The sequence below is a fragment of the Oncorhynchus nerka genome, linkage group LG6, assembly GCF_034236695.1.
Source record: "Oncorhynchus nerka isolate Pitt River linkage group LG6, Oner_Uvic_2.0, whole genome shotgun sequence".
Classification (NCBI taxonomy): Eukaryota; Metazoa; Chordata; class Actinopteri; order Salmoniformes; family Salmonidae; genus Oncorhynchus; species Oncorhynchus nerka.
In genome coordinates, this window is record NC_088401.1 from 31,765,609 (window position 1) to 31,786,316 (window position 20,708).

Here is a 20,708-nt window from a genome sequence, read left to right on the forward strand (position 1 = left end):
TGAATCCTTAAAGAGATGGGTGGGGCTGGCTTAAGAGGGTGTGGACAACGCTGAATGGGTGTAAACAAAGGAGAGCTCTCCAGTAGATACCAAAACATTCAAAGGCCAGCTTATCAACTTTCAAAGCAGAATTACTTTCCCATTGTTACTCAAAATGCTTTTATCCAATGTAAAAAACACAAATTTCAAATTTTGCTACCTAAGACCGAATCAAGGTGGTTGGTCAAATTTCTTTCAGGGTTTGGTACAAACCGTGGTAAGTCAAATTCAAGGACTTCAGTACTTTTTCAAGCACAAATTTATTTTCAAGGACCATACATTTGTAATAGTTCAGATTAAGTGTTTCTAGTCGCCACCATATATCGTCACAACCTCATGAGGGGAAAAAACAAACAAACTATTTATTCATCACTATCTTACAGGTTCTACTCAATAATATATGTTTCACTACATACATGGAGTGGTAAGTCAGTACTGATGTTGACTGATTTCCTTATATGTACTGTAATTCAGTAGATTTTTTAAAATTTTAACATTTATATTTGTGTACAAAATGACATTAAAAATATCTTTATTATTTCACAAAATGTTAGGTCCCACAGGCTGTCCCAAACACAAAAGGACCCACTATGTTTGGAACCCACTGTACTATTAACCGCTCTCCCTGCTTGGTTTAATTCTCTCTCGGTGGATCTCCTTTGTCTCGTTCATTGCATCCTGACTCACCACTGTGTCACTACTCACTGTAAAAATACATTTTGTTATGAGAACTTCTAGTAGCCCATATTTTGATTATAGCTAGCTTAATTTCAGTCAACTGCTCCTGCGGAGGTCAGGCTCTGTTCAACATTAGCTTCCAACTTCATCCTTCTAGCCAACTAGTTATAGCTAGCTACCTGGCTAACAGCCAGAGCACTTGAGCTACCTAGACATCTGACTGAAATATCAGCGACTATTTACCAGTTGTACATTCATTTTTTGAGTGGCAGTTTTTTCCCCCCCGTTTGGGGAATGTCTGCTGACACAGCAGGAGTCAAGGGATGCTAAAACAAAATCCCACTGTCAGCAGTGTCTCCCACTTGTCAGTGTAGGTCTGGGCTGATGGCGATAATTTCAACTCTCAGCCTGTCGTGGGTGGAGTCTCGTTGGACAGAGTGGTGAATGAATGCGCTGCAAACAAGGCAAAATACAAGGGAGCAGGTGAACATAATGAGCATGAATAGTTCATGATTCCAATCGTTCGCAGAGGTATGTGCGATTAGAACTCAGATCAAGAAGCCTTCTGACTGTTGAACAACTCTGGGAATGCAATAAGTGTGTAAACGATATTAAACAAACAAAAAAAATGGAGTAAACTATTTCACAAATAAAAAGATGAGTAAATGACATTAACGTGTTTACCCTCCACTACATCCCTGGATGGGTCTGGCAAAACCATTCATAAACAAATATCCTGCCAAGCAAAAAGGAATCTGTATTTGCCCGGCATTTTAGCTATCGATGTGATGTTTGGTGGCGCCTAATCAGTCAGTTCTGTACCTGCTTGGCAGAGTCGCAGTGTGGTTGGGCTGGGCGAGCTTGCCTAGCAACCAGAGGAAATAAAACTCAGTAGTCTGCCAGGAAATGAATTCACAAGACCAATAAATGTTTCTAATATTCTTCATATTAACATATTTGATCATTGTCTGTTGTCCTCTCATTTTAATTCAAGTACTTTAAGTACTTTTCAAGTACCAACTTCAGAAAATGTCAGATTTTTAAGGTATTCCAGTACTTGAATTTCAGAGTGCCAAATGCAAGTACTTTAAGCACATCATGCAAAAAAACATATTTGTATGTATCCATTATAATGATCCTGATAAATTAATTTGCTTTGATGAGCGAAGCTGACAGTCACGTCACGTTCATTTGCACGACACTGTGGTGATCGCAACAACTGCAACATGTTGCACAGGTCGGATAGGCACACAGTGAGGTTTATATTAACCCCCGCTGAACCAAACGCTAGCATAGTACAGGGTTTTTTCTGGATCAAACATAGGGCTTAGGTGGTGGTTGTGGCGGGGGCATGGCTAATGATGGTTGGCTGACCTAAAAATGTAGCCGTTTTAAAGCTAATTTCCTGCAATTCTACACATTTTGCCATGAGGCTGAAAGAAAAATTAGCAGTTTTATAGAAACTGTACTGCAATTCCTCACATTCGGTCATGGCTTATGCTATCTAAGTGACTCAAACATAACAAAATCAAATGACAACAATATCCCTGAATGTATCATTTTTTGATTTTAGATCTTAAAGTGTTTTTTATACCTTGTCAGTTCGGGGTTTTTCAACGCTCTAACCACTAGGCTGCCCCGAAATATACACATATACAGTTGAAGTCGGAAGTTTACAAACACTTAGGTTGGAGTCATTAAAACTCGTTTTCCAACCACTCCACAAATGTCTTGTTAACAAACTATAGTTTTGGCAAGTCGTTTAGGACATCTACTTAGTGCATGACAAGTAATTTATCCAACAATTGTTTACAGAAGGTTATTTCACTGTATCATAATTCCAGTGGGTCAGAAGTTTACATACACTAAGGTGACTGTGCCTTTAAACAGGTTGGAAAATTCCAGAAAACAATGTCATAGCTTTAGAAGCATCTGATAGGTTAATTGATATAATTTGAGTCAATTGGAGGTGTACCTGTGGATGTATTTCAAGGCCAACCTTCAAACTCAGTGAAACTGCTTGATATTATGGGAAAATCTAAATAAATCAGCTAAGAACTCAGAAAAAAAATGGTAAACCTCCACAAGTCTGGTTCATCCTTGGGAGCAATTTCCAAACGCCTGAAGGTACCACGTTCATCTGTACAAACAATAGAACGCAAGTATAAACACCATGGCACCACGCATCAGTCATACCGCTCAGGAAGGAGACGCGTTCCGTCTCCTAGAGATTAACGTACTTTGTTGCGAAAAGTGCCAATCAATCCCAGAACAACAGCAAAGGACCTTGTGAAGATGCTGGAGGAAACAGGTACAAAAGTATCTATATCCACAGTAAAACAAGTCCTAATATCGACATAACCTGAAAGGCCGCTCAGCAAGGAAGAAGCCACTGCTCCAAAACGGCCATAAAAAAAGCCAGACTAAGGTTTGCAACTGCACATGGGGACAAAGATCGTACTTTTGAGAAATGTCCTCTGGTCTGATGAAACAAAAATACAACTGTTTGGCCATAATGACCATCGTTATGCTTGGAGGAAAAAAGGGGATGCTTGCAAGCCAAAGAACACCATCCCAACCGTGAAGCACAGGGGTGGCAGCATCATGTTGTGGGGTACTCCGCTGCAGGAGGGACTGGTGCACTTCACAAAATTGATGGCATAATGACGCAGGGAAATTATGTGGATTTATTGAAGCAACATCTCAAGACATCAGTCATGAAGTTAAAGCTTGGCCGCAAATGGGTCTTCCAAATGGACAATGACCCCAAGCATAATTCCAAAGTTGTGGCAAAATGGTTTAAGGACAAAAAGTCAAGGTATTGGAGCGGCCATATCAAAGCCCTGACCTCAATCCCATAGAACATTTATCTTCTGTCAGGAGGAATGGGCCAAAATTCACCCAATTTATTGTGGGAAGCTTGTGGAAGGCTAAGGAAACATTTGACCCAGGTTAAACAATTTAAAGGCAATGCTACCAAATACTAATTGAGTGTATGTTAACTTCTGACCGACTGGGAATGTGATGAAAGAAATAAAAGCTGAAATAAATCATTCTCTGCTATTATTCTAACATTTCACATTCTTAAAATAAAGTGGTGATCCTAACTGACCTAGGACAGGGAATTTTTACCAAGATTAAATGTCAGGAATTGTGAAACCCTGAGTTTATATGCATTTGGCTAAGGTGTATGTAAACTTTGAGATACTGAAATGATTGAAACCATGCTTTATTGTAGTCCAGAGGTATAGTAAGCTTCATACCTCTGTTAGTTCAGTTTTTCCTATCAATCTGCTTAAAACTTCAAACAATTCCACATAAAGTCAACTAAGGTACTGGATTATACATGTTTTGAACAAAGTGTGCAGTAATTCAATCTAAACACTTAGCCAGTGGGTCAAACAACAAGCATTCCTACATCAGCTTACATGAGACTTAGTGCTGAAGAAATGCCTGTAGCCATGGGTGACAAGGCCTATGTGAGCCTGTGTGTGTGTGTAAGGTTACAATTAGGGTTAGGGTAAGGGTTCGTAGTCACGGAAAATAGGATTTTGAATGGAAATGAAATTTTAGGTCCCCATGATAGAAGAACATAACATGTGTGTGTGTGTGTACTTGTTTTCCTACCTTATCAGGACCCCAATGTCCTGATAAAGTAGGAAAACAAGAACCTGAATTTGGTCAAATGCTATTTAAAGCTTAAGTGTTCGATTTAGGGTCTTTGTGTTAAGGTTAGGTAAATGTTTACCCCTGAAAAAGTCCTGAAATTCCACAAAAACACAGCTGTGTGTGTGTGCCTGTGTGTGTGTGAGAGTATTAGTGTGCAGGCATGATTGTTTGTCATTGGGATATATGTGCTCACAGGGAGTCACATGACATTCTGGAAGAAAGAGGAAACGCAGAGCAAAAGCCACAATGAGCTCAAACTAGACACCAGTTCAAAGACTGGGGTTTCCTCTGTCCCAATAGCACACTGAAAATAACATTTCTCCATGGAGTACTGTGGTCAGACCTATAAAAAGAGGTGTGAGAGCCCCTTTGGATTGTGGAGGATGAGCTTTTTTTACCGTGGCCACCAGACAATTAGGCGAATGCTCAGTAGATAGTTTGAAATGTAAACAGCATTCTTTCTCTGCTCTTTCTGCAACATAGCCAACTACATTCCCTTGGTCAGTTCCAATATTTCAAAAAGGAAAACAGAGTACATATTTGCTTGCGGAAATAGTTGACGATGTGGTGAGCAACAGCATCATCCAAACCTGGCTGAAATTACCAAAACTTCTGTAACTGGGCAAACACCTGATCATAAATCTAAGACTATAAATATAGCCTAGTCTATATAACATATATAAAAAGGTATTCTAACCAATTGCCTGATATACATTTTTTTTTTAAAAAAAAAAATCTAATAATAATGAAATGTATACCTTTGAGTGATATAACTATGGTGTTTTAAACACTTCGAGCTCACTTGGACTGAGTTTTGAAACCATCAGCAAAATTCATTTCTGCAACAGATTCTACTGCTTCCTATCATTTCTGTTCCTGTTGTAAGCCTGTAGCCCAGTGTTTCCACTAGTTTTTTTGCAGCAGTGGCTTTTTTAAAGGACATTCTAGGGTTGGGCGTTATACCGTATTTATCATATCCCGGGGTATTTTGAAATACCCACAGTATGGTTTTCAATAGCATAGGATTATTCTAATTTTTTTAATACGTGGATATTTGTACTTTTAAATAAATACCTGCAGTGCAGTCGATTGGTGCATTAATAGATAAAGCGTTGCCCGTGCTAATAAAGCCTTTTGGCCACTAGAGGCCTCAATCATTCTCTATGATCTAGATACACACTCAGATCAATGATCCCTCAGAAGCTAACTTTTTTTGTAATGTCAAATAGTGGTAACATTATTAATCCCGGATCAGGCAACAAATATCATTACACATTTGCAAGTAAGTAAACAGGCGCATCATAAACAAACTCACCAGTCCCCTGATTATTCAAAGCCCTCTCAAAATTGTCTTGGCACCGACTTGAATAAGAAGGACCCTGGATCTAGATAGGTGTTTGCTATAAGCCCAGCTGGCCTATTGGTTTATTCCTATGGTGATCTGGCAGTGGTCAGTGTTGATAGCTTCGTCTCCGTTGAAAAGTTGTTTCCCTTGAAATAGCACTAGCGCTTGGGGGTTCTGTGCACACAGTAACTGGAGTGTTTCCAGCATCACACACACACAACAACAGCTGCTCCTGATGAATCTACTGTACGTCCAGCTCTCTCCATCTACCCTCAGAAGAATCAGTCAGCCGGCTCGGTCTGTCCAGCTCTGTCTGCAAGTTAAGTTGCACCTGTCTTGGGGGGAGGGATATATAAAAGGGCCGATTGAGGACATCCCATGGTGGCATGCTGATGGAGGTTTTCATGTGCTTCCTTATTGTCAACAGACCCCACTGTCTAAAGAGGAAAATTCAGTCATCGTTCTAGCTTCGATACCAGTGGAGGCTGGTGGGAAGAGATATAGGGGGACGGGCTCATTGTAATGGCTAGAATGGAATTCATGGACCAGAGCCAAACATGTGGTTTCGAGGGGTGTAATAGTACACGTATTCGTACCAAACCATTCAGTACATGGACCTTGGTTCAGTCCGGACTGTGAACCAGATTACATACAAAAAAATATTAAAAAATACAAAACACTAGGCCTATAGGCTATGCCTGCGCTGCGTTGGAGGCCTATGCCTCTTGAGTAAATCTGAGCTGAAAAAGAAAACTAATTTCAGGCTATTCCATTAAAACAACTAGACTATGCCCACATTGTAACCAAAATTCAAATCTTATTTGCCACATTTCACACTGTCCTTTTGAGGTGCAATCGGGAACTAGTTCTGTAGAATGGCGAGTGGTGGGGGTCGATAAAGGATCATTGTTTAAATCTCCAGTTTGGGAACATTTTGGCTTCCCAATAGATTATAACGGTGAAGGACAGAGAGTTGTGGATAAAACGTTAACAGTATGTCGCCACGCTCTATGAGAATAGCCTCTGCAGCTGCCACTACCTCAAATATGTCGACAGATTTACACCGTCATCACCCCAGTAAACCAGAGCAAGACGGAAACTCAAAGAAACAATACAACAGTCTCTCCTCTGCATTCAAACATTCCTTGGCAACTGATTCTGACTGTGCCAAATAAATTACAAGAGCAGTAGGTAAGCTATGTTTATATTTTTTACAGTCCTTGATTTATAGCCGTGGATATGCACCCTTTCACGGTGGTTGAGAATTGGGGAGGGGGTCAGCACCTTGTGAAAGTGCTTGAGCCATGTTACGAACTTCTCTCTTGCACCCATTTCAGCAAACAGGTACAGTGGTTCTTCCTTTAAAAGTTGTGTCATACTGCAGCACACCTTGCTGCTGCAGAATTCTATGGCACGTTATTTAAATTGTCAGCCATTTTTACCATTAATGCTAGTTGGTACTAGTTTGACCACCAAAGGCCAAAACATTTATTTCTGTTTTTAGAAGGAGAGAAATGCTGAGCCGATTGTGTGCCACCCTATGGGACTCCCAATCACGGTCGGATGTGATACATAATAAATTATTATTTCTACATATTAAAAGGTTCCAATTGATAAACATGTTTTATCAATTAAGATATTTGAATTTAACCACAATATTTGTTGTATTATTTGTTCTGTATTTTATGGTAGATTAACCTCTTGGATTTAGGGGGCGCCATTTTAATTTTTGGATGAAAAACGTTCCCGTTTTAAACAAGATATTTTGTCACGAAAAGATGCTCGACTATGCATATCATTGACAGCTTTGGAAAGAAGACAGTGACGTTTCCAAAACTGCAAAAATATTGTCTGTGAGTGCCACAGAACTGATGTTACTGGCGAAACCCAGATAAAAATCCAACCAGGAAGTGACGCATTTTTTAAAACCGCCTCATGCCAATGACTCCTTATATGGCTGTGAATGAGCTACGAATGAGCTTACGTTTTCCACGTATTTCCCAAGGTGTCTACAGCATTGTGACGTCTTTTTAGGCATTTCTATTGAAGAATGGCTGTAAGGGACCATATACAGTGCCTTGCGAAAGTATTCGGCCCCCTTGAACTTTGCAACCTTTTTCCACATTTCAGGCTTCAAACATAAAGATATAAAACTGTATTTTTTTGTGAAGAATCAACAAGTGGGACACAATCATGAAGTGGAACGACATTTATTGGATATTTCAAACTTTTTTAACAAATCAAAAACTGAAAAATTGGGCGTGCAAAATTATTCAGCCCCCTTAAGTTAATACTTTGTATTAGGTCTTATTAGGTCTCAGGTCTTTTGCAGACTCCATCAGGTGTCCTTCCAGAATGGTCCTGTATTTGGCTCCATCCATCTTCCCATCAATTTTAACCATCTTCCCTGTCCCTGCTGAAGAAAAGCAAGCCCAAACCATGATGCTGCCACCACCATGTTTGACAGTGGGGATGGTGTGTTCAGGGTGATGAGCTGTGTTGCTTTTACGCCAAACATAACATTTTGCATTGTTGCCAAAAAGTTCAATTTTGGTTTCATCTGACCAGAGCACCTTCTTCCACATGTTTGGTGTGTCTCCCAGGTGGCTTGTGGCAAACTTTAAACAACACTTTTTATGGATATCTTTAAGAAATGGCTTTCTTCTTGCCACTCTTCCATAAAGGCCAGATTTGTGCAATATACGACTGATTGTTGTCCTATGGACAGAGTCTCCCACCTCAGCTGTAGATCTCTGCAGTTCATCCAGAGTGATCATGGGCCTCTTGGCTGCATCTCTGATCAGTCTTCTCCTTGTATGAGCTGAAAGTTTAGAGGGGCGGCCAGGTCTTGGTAGATTTGCAGTGGTCTGATACTCCTTCCATTTCAATATTATCGCTTGCACAGTGCTCCTTGGGATGTTTAAAGCTTGGGAAATATTTTGGTATCCAAATCCGGCTTTAAACTACTTCACTTCTTCATAGGCTGACGAGTTTCAGAAGATCTTTGTTTCTGGCCATTTTGAGCCTGTAACCGAACCCACAAATGCTGATGCTCCAAATACTCAACTAGTCTAAAGAATGCCAGTTTTATTGCTTCATTAATCAGCCCACAGTTTTCAGCTGTGCTAACATAATTGCAAAAGGTTTTTCTAATGATCAATTAGCCTTTTAAAAATGATCAACTTCGCTAACACATTAGCTAACACAACGTGCCATTGGGAACACAGGAGTGATGGTTGCTGATAATGGGCCTCTGTACATCTATGTAGATATTCCTTTAAAAAAATTTTTTTTAAATCAGCCGTTTCCAGCTACAATAGTAATTTATAACATTAACAATGTCGTCACTGTATTTCTGATCAATTTGATGTTATTTTAAATGAACAAACATGCTTTTCTTTCAAAAACAAGGACATTTGAACGATTGTGTGTGTGTATGGTATGTATACCACTTTTTTCCAGAGCATTAACCATGTGAGCTTGTTTTATACTGTTCTGTAGCTTCGACCCGATGATTCGTCTGACAAAGAACTTTGCGTCCTGCAGGCCCAGGCATGGTTCAAAGCTGGCGAGACATTCAATGATGTTATCTTCACAGACTAATCAACCATGGCCCTTGAGCAATTTACAGAAAAAAAGGAAGACCAAGCCAGGGACCAGGCCCAGTTTGGCTATTTACAAAGCAAAAGGTAAATAAAATATTGTAGCCTACACATCACGGACTGCTATGTGTTCCACAATAATTCACTGTTGCCTCCTTTTTCAGGTATCGTGGCTCGATATTTCTTTGAGGAAGAAATCAAGAAATATGCTGGACCCTATGCTAGAGAGGTGTTTCTGGGACCACGTCGGTTCTTTCAAGGTAGGATTATAGCAATATTTTGTTGTTTAGGCCTAGTTACATGTATATTTCTAGTATTGTACCTAATTTTGCCTGTTAGGCTAAATGTATTTTTTTTTAAATGCATTGCCGCCCGGTTTGCATTGCAAATGAGGGCATAAACTGTGTCAAGACGCCAGCAGAGTAAGTAGACCATGTTGTAAAACAAAGGTTAAATAAAAATAAATAAAAGACCAACACCACCTACGGTAGGCCTACAGTATATCTAAAAAAAAAAATTTTTTTTTAATCTCTACATGTAGGTCTCCTGATTTTTAAAATTTTACCTTTATTTAACTAGGCATGTCAGTTAAGAACAAATTCTGATTTTCAATGACTGCCTAGGAACAGTGGGTTAACTGCCTGTTCAGGGGCAGAACGACAGACTTGTACCTTGTCAGCTCAAGGGTTTGAACTTGCAACCTTCCGGTTACTAGTCCAACGTTCTAACCACTAGGCTACCCTGACGCTCCAATTTAGACCTGATCAAACTTGTTTGGCATCAACTGAAAACATTCATCCGTAACTCTGCCAAGCCTACAAGCAAAGATGAACTGGTCAAGTAGGGGGATGTTCACACCTACAATAGCCAGGCTATAAAGAGTCTATTTTCCTGCTAATACTGTAGGGCTACACCTGCTACAGTACACTTGTGAAAAACAAGTGTTTGAAAACCTGTTTTCAAAATGCCACCAGCTGTCCATCTCTACTGTAAATAAAAACACAGCATGTTGTTTACATTCTTTATTGTAACCACAATGTCACAAATCATTTGTATCTACCTTTTAAATTTCTTTTCGAGTTTGGGATTTACAAATTTGCGCTTTTCATGTAATTCTTCGTTAAATCCAGTTCGGATTCAAGTATACATTTTGGCTGACGCCTTTAGTGAGAGGTCTAATGCTTCAATATATAATCATATCTAAGCGGCATTTTTCACGCCATTATTAGTTACATTGTTTTAGTTTGAATGTGCAGACAGGCACTAAGAACAGCAAGAACGTTTCTCTAGTCAGTGGATAAAGCGGGAGAACTGCAAGGCAATCCCCATCGTGCGCCACTTGGGAGCCATGACCAATATATATTGTCCTGCTAGAAACGTTGTTTGCAGATTCACAGCCTGCTACGCTTGTGAAAAATAGGGTTCATAATATATCTGAGAATATCTAAGGGGCTTTATATACATTCTAAATGAATTATTATTAATAATAATAGCTTTGTTTTAAAAATAACAATATTTTAGAGATTATTTAGCTTTCAAATAACGTAAAGTGAGTGAGAAAAAGGCCATTCTTGAACTTGGGTTAATTTGTAAATAAAGCCAGTTTGTTATTTAGATGTATTTATTGATCTTTTTAGGAGGGAGAGAAATCAAAAGCCTACCATCACCTCATGGGTCACCCGGGCATGGCCAGCACGGGTATTGAACCAGCATCTGTAGCAATGCGATGCAGTGTCTTAGACCCGCTGCGCCACTCGGGAGCTGTACAACGTGACCGGTCGGTTGTAGAAAACAGTACTACAGTAAGAGCAAAAATAATCTGAACATTTCCACACCATAATTGTAGTCTAAGTTTCTCTTAGAATAAAAACCTTAATGTAACAACAGTTTTAGTAAGTAATACTGACGAGTAGTAACAAATAAATAAGTGTATTTTTAGAGACACAGTAGTGCCTTAGAGCACTGATTATGCTTTTGGGTTCCAACTCCTCCTTGTGCCTCCTCTGGTCAATGAAGTAGTGACGCAGGGTACCGTACTAAACCATAAATTACCTCTAAATCCTGCAGCATAACCACAACATTTTCAGTTGAGCAACCCCTGTAGTACCCGCTCTATATAAGCAAGCCAAAGCTTCCAATGAATTGGGCGATGTACCGACACGCCCCATTTATGACAGTCAAAACTTGAGGTAGTGTCATGGTGCGTTCATAACAAAGTGGGAAGTGGGAATTTACCACATACGACTGCGAAAAATCCACTTGAACAGCCCTCCAACTGGTAATTACTAGCTGGAAACTCGTCCATCATCCAGAGCACCCACTTCCCACACATGGTCAACTCAGACGTCACCTACTAAGAAATGGCCTCTATAACAGCATTTTCAGAAGTTAAATAAAACAAAACATTATTTATGAAAAGCAATCTATTATTGTGATTTTTTAACTCTATAATTAGTTTACAAGCATGATAGCAGTATTTTAAATGTATGGTTGCAGCAGCTTGTTGGCCATTAGCTTATCAAATCAAGTCAAATTGTCACATGCCTCAAACAACAAGGTTAGACTAACAGTGAAATGCTTACTTTAGACCAGTATCCCTTCTTTCTTTTCTCTCCAAAACTCTTGAACGTGCCGTCCTTGGCCAGCTCTCCCGCTATCTCTCTCAGAATGACCTTCTTGATCCAAATCAGTCAGGTTTCAAGACTAGTCATTCAACTGAGACTGCTCTTCTCTGTATCACGGAGGCCCTCCGCACTGCTAAAGCTAACTCTCTCTCCTCTGCTCTCATCCTTCTAGACCTATCGGCTGCCTTCGATACTGTGAACCATCAGATCCTCCTCTCCACCCTCTCAGAGTTGGGCATCTCCGGCGCGGCCCACGCTTGGATTGCGTCCTACCTGACAGGTCGCTCCTACCAGGTGGCGTGGCGAGAATCTGTCTCCTCACCACGCGCTCTCACCACTGGCGTCCCCCAGGGCTCTGTTCTAGGCCCTCTCCTATTCTCGCTATACACCAAGTCACTTGGCTCTGTCATAACCTCACATGGTCTCTCCTATCATTGCTATGCAGACGACACACAATTAATCTTCTCCTTTCCCCCTTCTGATGACCAGGTGGCGAATCGCACCTCTGCATGTCTGGCAGACATATCAGTGTGGATGACGGATCACCACCTCAAGCTGAACCTCGGCAAGACGGAGCTGCTCTTCCTCCCGGGGAAGGACTGCCCATTCCATGATCTCGCCATCACGGTTGACAACTCCATTGTGTCCTCCTCCCAGAGCGCTAAGAACCTTGGCGTGATCCTGGACAACACCCTGTCGTTTTCAACTAACATCAAGACGGTGGCCCGTTCTTGTAGGTTCATGCTCTACAACATCCGCAGAGTACGACCCTGCCTCAGACAGGAAGCAGCGCAGGTCCTAATCCAGGCATTTGTCATCTCCCGTCTGGATTACTGCAACTCGCTGTTGGCTGGGCTCCCTGCCTGTGCCATTAAACCCCTACAACTCATCCAGAACGCCGCAGCCCGTCTGGTGTTCAACCTTCCCAAGTTCTCTCACGTCACCCCGCTCCTCCGCTCTCTCCACTGGCTTCCAGTTGAAGCTCGCATCCGCTACAAGACCATGGTGCTTGCCTACGGAGCTGTGAGGGGAACGGCACCTCAGTACCTCCAGGCTCTGATCAGGCCCTACACCCAAACAAGGGCACTGCGTTCATCCACCTCTGGCCTGCTCGCCTCCCTACCACTGAGGAAGTACAGTTCCCGCGCAGCCCAGTCAAAACTGTTCGCTGCTCTGGCCCCCCAATGGTGGAACAAACTCCCTCACGACGCCAGGACAGCGGAGTCAATCACCACCTTCCAGAGACACCTGAAACCCCACCTCTTTCAGGAATACCTAGGATAGGATAAAGTAATCCTTCTCACCCCCCTTAAAATATTTAGATGCACTATTGTAAAGTGGCTGTTCCACTGGATGTCTTAAGGTGAACGCACCAATTTGTAAGTCGCTCTGGATAAGAGCGTCTGCTAAATGACTTAAATGTAAATGTAAATGTACTTAGGGCCCTTCCCAACAATACAGAAAGAATGAATAAATAAAAACACAATAATAATAAATACACAATAAGTATTGATAACTTGGCTATATACACGGGTACAAGTACCGAGTCTATGTGCAGGTAATTGAGGTAGGTGTGTATACTGTATAACTAGGAATAAAGTGACAGATAAACAGTAGCAGCAGCATATGTGATGAGAAAAAAAAGTGGCAATGCAGATAGTCTCGATAGCTATTTGGTTAAAGGGATACTTTGGGATGTTGGCAACGAGGCCCTTTATCGAATCAGCGTTTCTCAACGAGTTCAAATCACATGAATGCATCCAAATTATATTTACGACTTAACAACGGGTACATTCACACCTGGTTACAAAACGCAGGATCAGAATGGAAACTTCAGAGGCTCAACATAACAATCCTGTGACAACAGACAATGTCAAGAACATTGTAAAAAGCATTTCATTTTCCTGCTGTAACAAGACCCGCCTCCTCTGCACAATTACCTCAGGGAGGCAAGCAAGGGTTATTGAGTGGAGGGGTGTGGTGGATAGTCTATTGATAGCACACAAGTTGACACATAGAAACTAGCAACCATCATCCAACTTTTGCCTACTACCACACCTTCCATACATCCTAGGGCTGAGTCCCAAACACACCCCATTGGCATGTTGGAATGGAGCCTAGAGGTCGGAGCTAATAGCCTTGCATGCTAAATAGACTTTTATCATCTACTACTGTGTTTGAATTATCCAAATTAAATAAGTAATTACTCTTGTAGACAAATACGTTAGCTAGATATGTATTTGGCATCAGTCTGAATAAAAAGCTGAAAGTCTTTGGTATAAAGGTGATGAATTAAACTCTTGATCCAGATCAAAAGCATGGTAAATCTCTGTAAGCTTCTCAAAAACACCAAAGGAAAAATCCCAAATCCCCTGTTGAGGTCCTTTTTTAACAGACCTGTGGTTTATGCACTAGTCACAGTCATGGTTCACGATCATGCTCTCTTCTGGCCATCACACACACACCAGCAATGGACACTATGTAGCCTAATCTCTCAGATCATGATCTACACTGAATGAAAATATGAACGCAATATGTAAGGTGTTGGTCCCATGTTTCATGAGATTACATTTTAAAAATCCCAGAAATGGTTCATATGCACAAAAATGTTTACATCCCATTTCTCATTTGCTAAAATAATCCATCCACCTGACAGGTGTGGCATATCAAGAAACTGATAAAACAGCATGATCATTACACAGGTGCACCTTGTGCTGGGGATAAAAAGCCAATTGTCATAAAACACAATGCCACAGATGTCTCAAGTTGAGGGAACATGCAATAGGCATGCTGACTGCAGGAATGTCCACCAGAGCTGTTGCTAGAGAATTTAATGTTAATTTCTCTACCATAAGCCATCTCCAACGTCGTTTTAAATCATTTGTCAGTACGTCGAACCGACCTCACAACTGTAATAAAGTCCTTTTGTGGGAAAAAGTCATTCTAATTGGCTGCGCCTGGCTTCCCAGTGGTTGGGCCTGTCTGCCAAGTGGGTGGGCTTATACCCTCCAAGGCCCACCCATGGCTGCACCCCTGCCCAGTCTAATTTATTTATTTCAATTGACTGGTTTCCTTCTATGAACTCAGTAAAATCTTATAAATGCAACAATGAAAAATTTTGTTCAGTATATTTACATTTGTATGGTTCAAGCTAGAGGTCGACCGATTAATTGGAATGGCCGATTAAATAGGGACGATTTCAAGTTTTCATAACAATAGGTAAATCGGCATTTCTGGATCATGGCAAATTATACTGCACTCCACGAGGAGACTGTGTGGCAGGCTGACTACCTCTTATGCGAGTGCAGCAAGGAGCCAAGGTAAGGTGCTAGCTAGCATTAAACGTATCTTATAAAAAAAATCTTAACATAATCACTAGTTAACTACACATAGTTGATGATATTACTAGTTTATCTAGCTTGTCCTGCGTTGCATATAATCGGTGTGGTGTCCGTTCATTTATCATTGAATCATAGTCTACTTCGCCAAATGGGTGATTTAACAAGCGCATTCGTGAAAAAAGCACTGTCTTTGCACCAGTGTACCTAACCATAAACATCAACGCCTTTCTTAAAATCAATACACAAGTATATATTTTTAAACCTGCATATTTAGTTAATATTGCCTGCTAACATGAATTTCTTTTAACGAGGGAAATTGTGTCACTTCTCTTGCATTCTGTGCAACAGAGTCAGGGTATATGCAACAGTTTGGGCCGCCTGGCTTGTTGCGAATTAATTTGCCAGAATTTTACGTAATTATGACATAACATTGAAGATTGTGCAACGTAACAGGAATATTTAGACTTATGGATGGATGCCACCCGTTAGATAAAATACCGAACGGTTCCGTATTTCACTGAAAGAATAAACATTTTGTTTTCTAAATGATAGTTTCCGGATTTTACCATATTAAATGACCTAAGGCTCGTATTTCTGTGTGTTATTATGTTATAATTAAGTCTATGATTTGATATAGAAGTCTGACTGAGCGGTGGTAGGCGGCAGCAGCAGGCTCGTAAGAATTCATTCAAACAGCACTTTCGTGCAATTTGCCAACAGCTCTTCGCTGTCCTTCAAGCATTGAGCTGTTTATGACTTCAAGCCTATCAATTCCGAGATAAGGCTGGTGTAACCGATGTGAAATGGCTAGCTAGTTAGCGGGGTATGTGCTAATAGCTTTTCAAATCGGTGAAGTCACTCACTCAGACCTTGAAGTAGTTGTTCCCCTTGCTCTGCAAGGGCCACGGCTTTTGTGGCGCGATGGGTAACGATGCTCCGAGGGTGGCTGTTGTCGATGTGTTCCTGGTTCGAGCCCAGGTAGGGGTGAGGAGAGGGAGGGAAGCTATACTGTTACACTGGCAATACTAAAGTGCCTATAAGAACATGCGATAGTCAAAGCTATATGAAATACTGATGGTACAGAGAGAAATAGTCCTATAACTACAACCTAAAACTTCTTAACTGGAAATATTGAAGACTCATGTTAAAAGGAACCACCAGCTTTCACATGTTCTCATGTTCTGAGCAAGGAACTTAAACGATAGCTTTTTTTTTTTTACATGGCACTTATTGCACTTTTACTTTCTTCACCAACATTTTGTTTTTGCATTATTTAAACCAAATTGAACATGTTTCATTATTTATTTGAGGCTAAATTGATTTTACTGATGTATTATATTAAGTTAAAATAAGTGTTCATTCAGTATTGTTGTAATTGTCATTATTACAAATAAATAAAAACATTGTCTGATTAATCGGTATCGGCATTTTTTGGTCCTCCAATAAATCGGTAATGAAAAATCATAATTGGTCAACCTCTAGTTCAAGCTATGGTCAGTGTTACAGCAACTGTTGCATACCACTGACCCTGCCAAATGTTTAGGCCTGCATACAGACCATACCACCCCATGTCAAATGTCAGTGTGGATGACCCCATGAATGTTATTCAGTGCATATCCACTTAACAACTTCTGTTGTGAAGGCAAATGTAAAAACCAAACAGTTGTGGACCCAGCCAGCATAACTGATTAGGTACTAAGAAAGACCACTGAGCAGAGAGCATCTCAGGTTGCATTGGCAGTACAAAATGTCAGTCACTTTTCTCACAAGACATTAATGGTAAATGTGAAGCTTTGACCAGGTGTCTCTTTGTAATAAGCTGAGTTGGCCCGCAAGTTGGTCCCAAAAGACTCAGACTGAGGCGTGGAGAAAATCTGAACAATGATCATGAAATCTTACTCCAGTCTCAAACACACAGAGGCTTTCAAATTCCTGGGAAATCATGTGCTATGAATAACATGATACACTAGCTGTAGGCTGAATTTGATAGGCTATTACTATTCCAGGTGGAAATCTAAATGCTTCTTGTGTCTTCAATGTAGTCTTTGGAAAATGGAACACATTTACAGACTGCAGCAGTGTCAGACATTTTGAATATTGTCTCAGGGAATCTAAGTCTTTCGCATTAATGTTGGCATGAATAGACTAATAGCAATTGTCATCCAGATGATATTTCAGTACAGTACATTCATGATGTTCATAAGGACCACATACTTTGTTTCATGTTTGGTCTGAGATTAACAATATGTGCAGAGAGAGATGGGATTGACCTGATTGAGGTCATGGTTTTAGGCCACGCTGGGAACTAACATCATACTGACAGACGGCGCATCACAATGGACACAAAGGGGAGGCAGTATAAACGGAGTAAGACTGGGAGGTGAAGTTTGTAAGTGCACCAAACAACATTCCCTCAAATGTTTTGTCACTGAGCTCAAAATTGAACATTGTGAAAATTCTGTGAACACCGCCTGTGCCTGCTTTAAGTTAGTTTTAACAGTGGTCGAGTAGGCTACTGTGGCAATTTGATTTTAATGTAGGCCTACCATCAAATACAAATGGAGAAAATGCATCCCATTACATTTTAACATGGCAATAGCCGTTTATTCATTCAGCCTACAGTAGCAGCCAATGTGTGGTGCTCAATGTCGGTCTACATGCAGGGCTTGACATTAACCTGTTCATCCACAAAAATGTGTTGCATTCTTTGATGCAAGAAACCACTTAACAAAATGAAATGCATAATTTTTCCCATACCACTATTACAGAGAATCAGATTATGCTACCTTCTGCCTATTGGCTACTTAGGTTATTCAAGCCGGTCTCAAAATACAACAGAAAAAAAACTTTACCCGACTTGTTTTTCAAAAGAATGCACAGATTTTGTGTTCCTGTAGGAAGCAATCACTCCCCCATTGCTGACTACAAATCATCTATAACTGGGCTAATAACTCACTAACTACCCGGAACAAAAATATAAATGCAACATGTTAAGTGTTGGTCCCATGTTTCATGAGCTGAAATAAAAGATCCCAGAGGCACAAAATACTTAACTCTCTCAAATTCTGTGAACAAATGTGTTTACATCCCCGTTAGTGAGCATTTCTCCTTTGCCAAGATAATCCATCCACCTGACAGGTGTGGCATATCAAGACACCGATTTAACCGCATGATCATTACACAGGTGGACCTAGGGTAAAGCCGGTGAATGTCAAGCAAATAACTGCCGGTTTAATTTACTTAGAATTCGGTGGCATTATTTTATATTATAGTATGAAGAACACAATTGAACAAAGCTGAATCAAAAAAATAGAAAGCATGTTTTATCCAAATGATTTAAGGGAGTGCGTACATGCGGCTATTCTCCATTGAGCGATTAACAAAGACATAGGTACTCCTACAGTAAATGCTTAATTTAGAGTTATTCAGATTACTCGTAATTAAGCTCGACACCCTGGGTCTCGTCCCCACCCTGTGCAACTGGGTCCTGGGCTCTGACGGGCCGCCCCCAGGTGGTGATGTTAGGAAACAAAATCTCCACTCCGCTGATCCTTAACACTGGGGCCCCACAAGGGTGCATTCTCAGCCCTCTCCTGTACTCCCTGTTCACCCATGACTGCATGCCATGCACGCCTCCAACTCAAATCATCAAGTTTGCAGACGTGTGACCTCACTCAACGTCCACAAAACAAAAGGAGATGTTCGAGGACCTTTATTTAACTAGGCAAGTCAGTTAAGAATAAATTCTTATTTTCAATGACGGCCTAGGAACAGTGGGTTAACTGCCTGTTCAGGGGCAGAACGACAGATTTGTACCTTTGTCAGCTCGGGGGTTTGAACTTGCAACCTTCCGGTTACTAGTCCAACGCTCTAACTACTAGGCTACCCTGACGCCCCTAAGGAAACAGCAGAGGGAGCATCACCCCATCCACATCGATGGGACAGTAGTGGAAAGTTCCTCGGCATACACATCACGGACAAACTGAAAATGGTCCACCCACACAAACAGCGTGGTGAAGAAGGTGCAACAGCGCCTCTTCAACCTCAGGAGGCTGAAGAAAGTTGGCTTGTCACCAAAAACTCTTAACTTTTACAGATGTACAATCGAGAGCATCGGTCTTTATAACCGCCTGGTACGACAACTGCTCAGCCCACAACCGTAAGGCTCTCCAGATGGTAGTGCGGTCGGCACAAGGCATCACTGAGGGCAAACTACCTGCCCTCAAGGACACCTACAGCACCCGATGTCACAGGAAAGCCAAAAAGATCATCAAGGACAACAATCACCCGAGCCACTGCCTGTTCAACCGCTATCATCCAGAAAGCGAAGTCAGTACAGGTGCATCAAAGCTGGGACCGAGAGACTGAAAAACAGCTTCTATCTCAAGGCCATCAGACTGTTAAATAGCCATCAGACGCTGCTAACTACACACAGACTTGAAATCATTGGCCACTTAAATAAATGGAACACTAGTCACTTTAAATAACGTCACTTTATTATTATTGTCTACATATCCTACATTACTCATCTCATATGTATATCCTGTATCCTATACCATCTTGCCCATGTCGCACGGCCATCGCTCATCCATATAGACTCAACAAAAAAAGAAACGTCCTCTCACTGTCAACTGTGTTAATTTTCAGCACACGTGTAAATATTTGTACGGACATAACAAGATTCAACAGAGATAAACTGAACAAGTTCCACAGACAATGTGACTAACACAAATGGAATAATGTGTCCCTGAACAAAGGGGGGGGGGTCAAAATCAAAAGTCAGTAAGTATCTGGTGGGGCCACCAGCTGCATTAAGTACAGCAGTGCATCTCCTCCTCGTGGACTGCACCAGATTTGCCTGTTATTGATGTGAGATGTTACCCCACTCTTCCACCAAGGCACCTGCAAGTTCACTGACTTTTCTGGGGGGAATGGCCCTAGCCCTCACCCTCCGATCCAACAGGTCCCAGACGTGCTCAATGGGATTGAGATCTGGGCTCTTTGCTGGCCATGGGAGAACACTGACATTTTTGTCTTGCAGGAAATCAGAACAAGCAGTATGGCTGTTGACATTGTCATGCTGGAGGATCATGTCAGGATGAGCCTGCAGGAAGGGTACCATGAGATGGCCTGCAATGACAACAAGCTCAGTCCGATGATGCTGTGACACACCGCCCCAGACCATGACGGACCCTCCACCTCCAAATCCAAATAAGATTCCACTCCAGAGTACAGGCCTCAGTGTTACGCACATCCTTTCAACGATAAACGCAAATCCGACCATCACCCCTGGTGAGACAAAACCGCGACTCGTCAGTGAAGAGCACTTTTTGCCAGTCCTGTCTGGTCCAGCGACAGTGGGTTTGTGCCCACAGGCAACGTGTTTGCCGGTGATGTCAGGCCTACAACA

General features: G+C 41.3%; 1 protein-coding gene across 1 annotated transcript in view; it reads right to left on the reverse strand.

Moving 5' to 3' along the window:
- LOC115130341 (anion exchange protein 2-like) overlaps positions 1 to 20,708 on the reverse strand; it is a 78,612-nt gene that overhangs the window by 47,488 nt on the left and 10,416 nt on the right. The window lies entirely within an intron of this gene.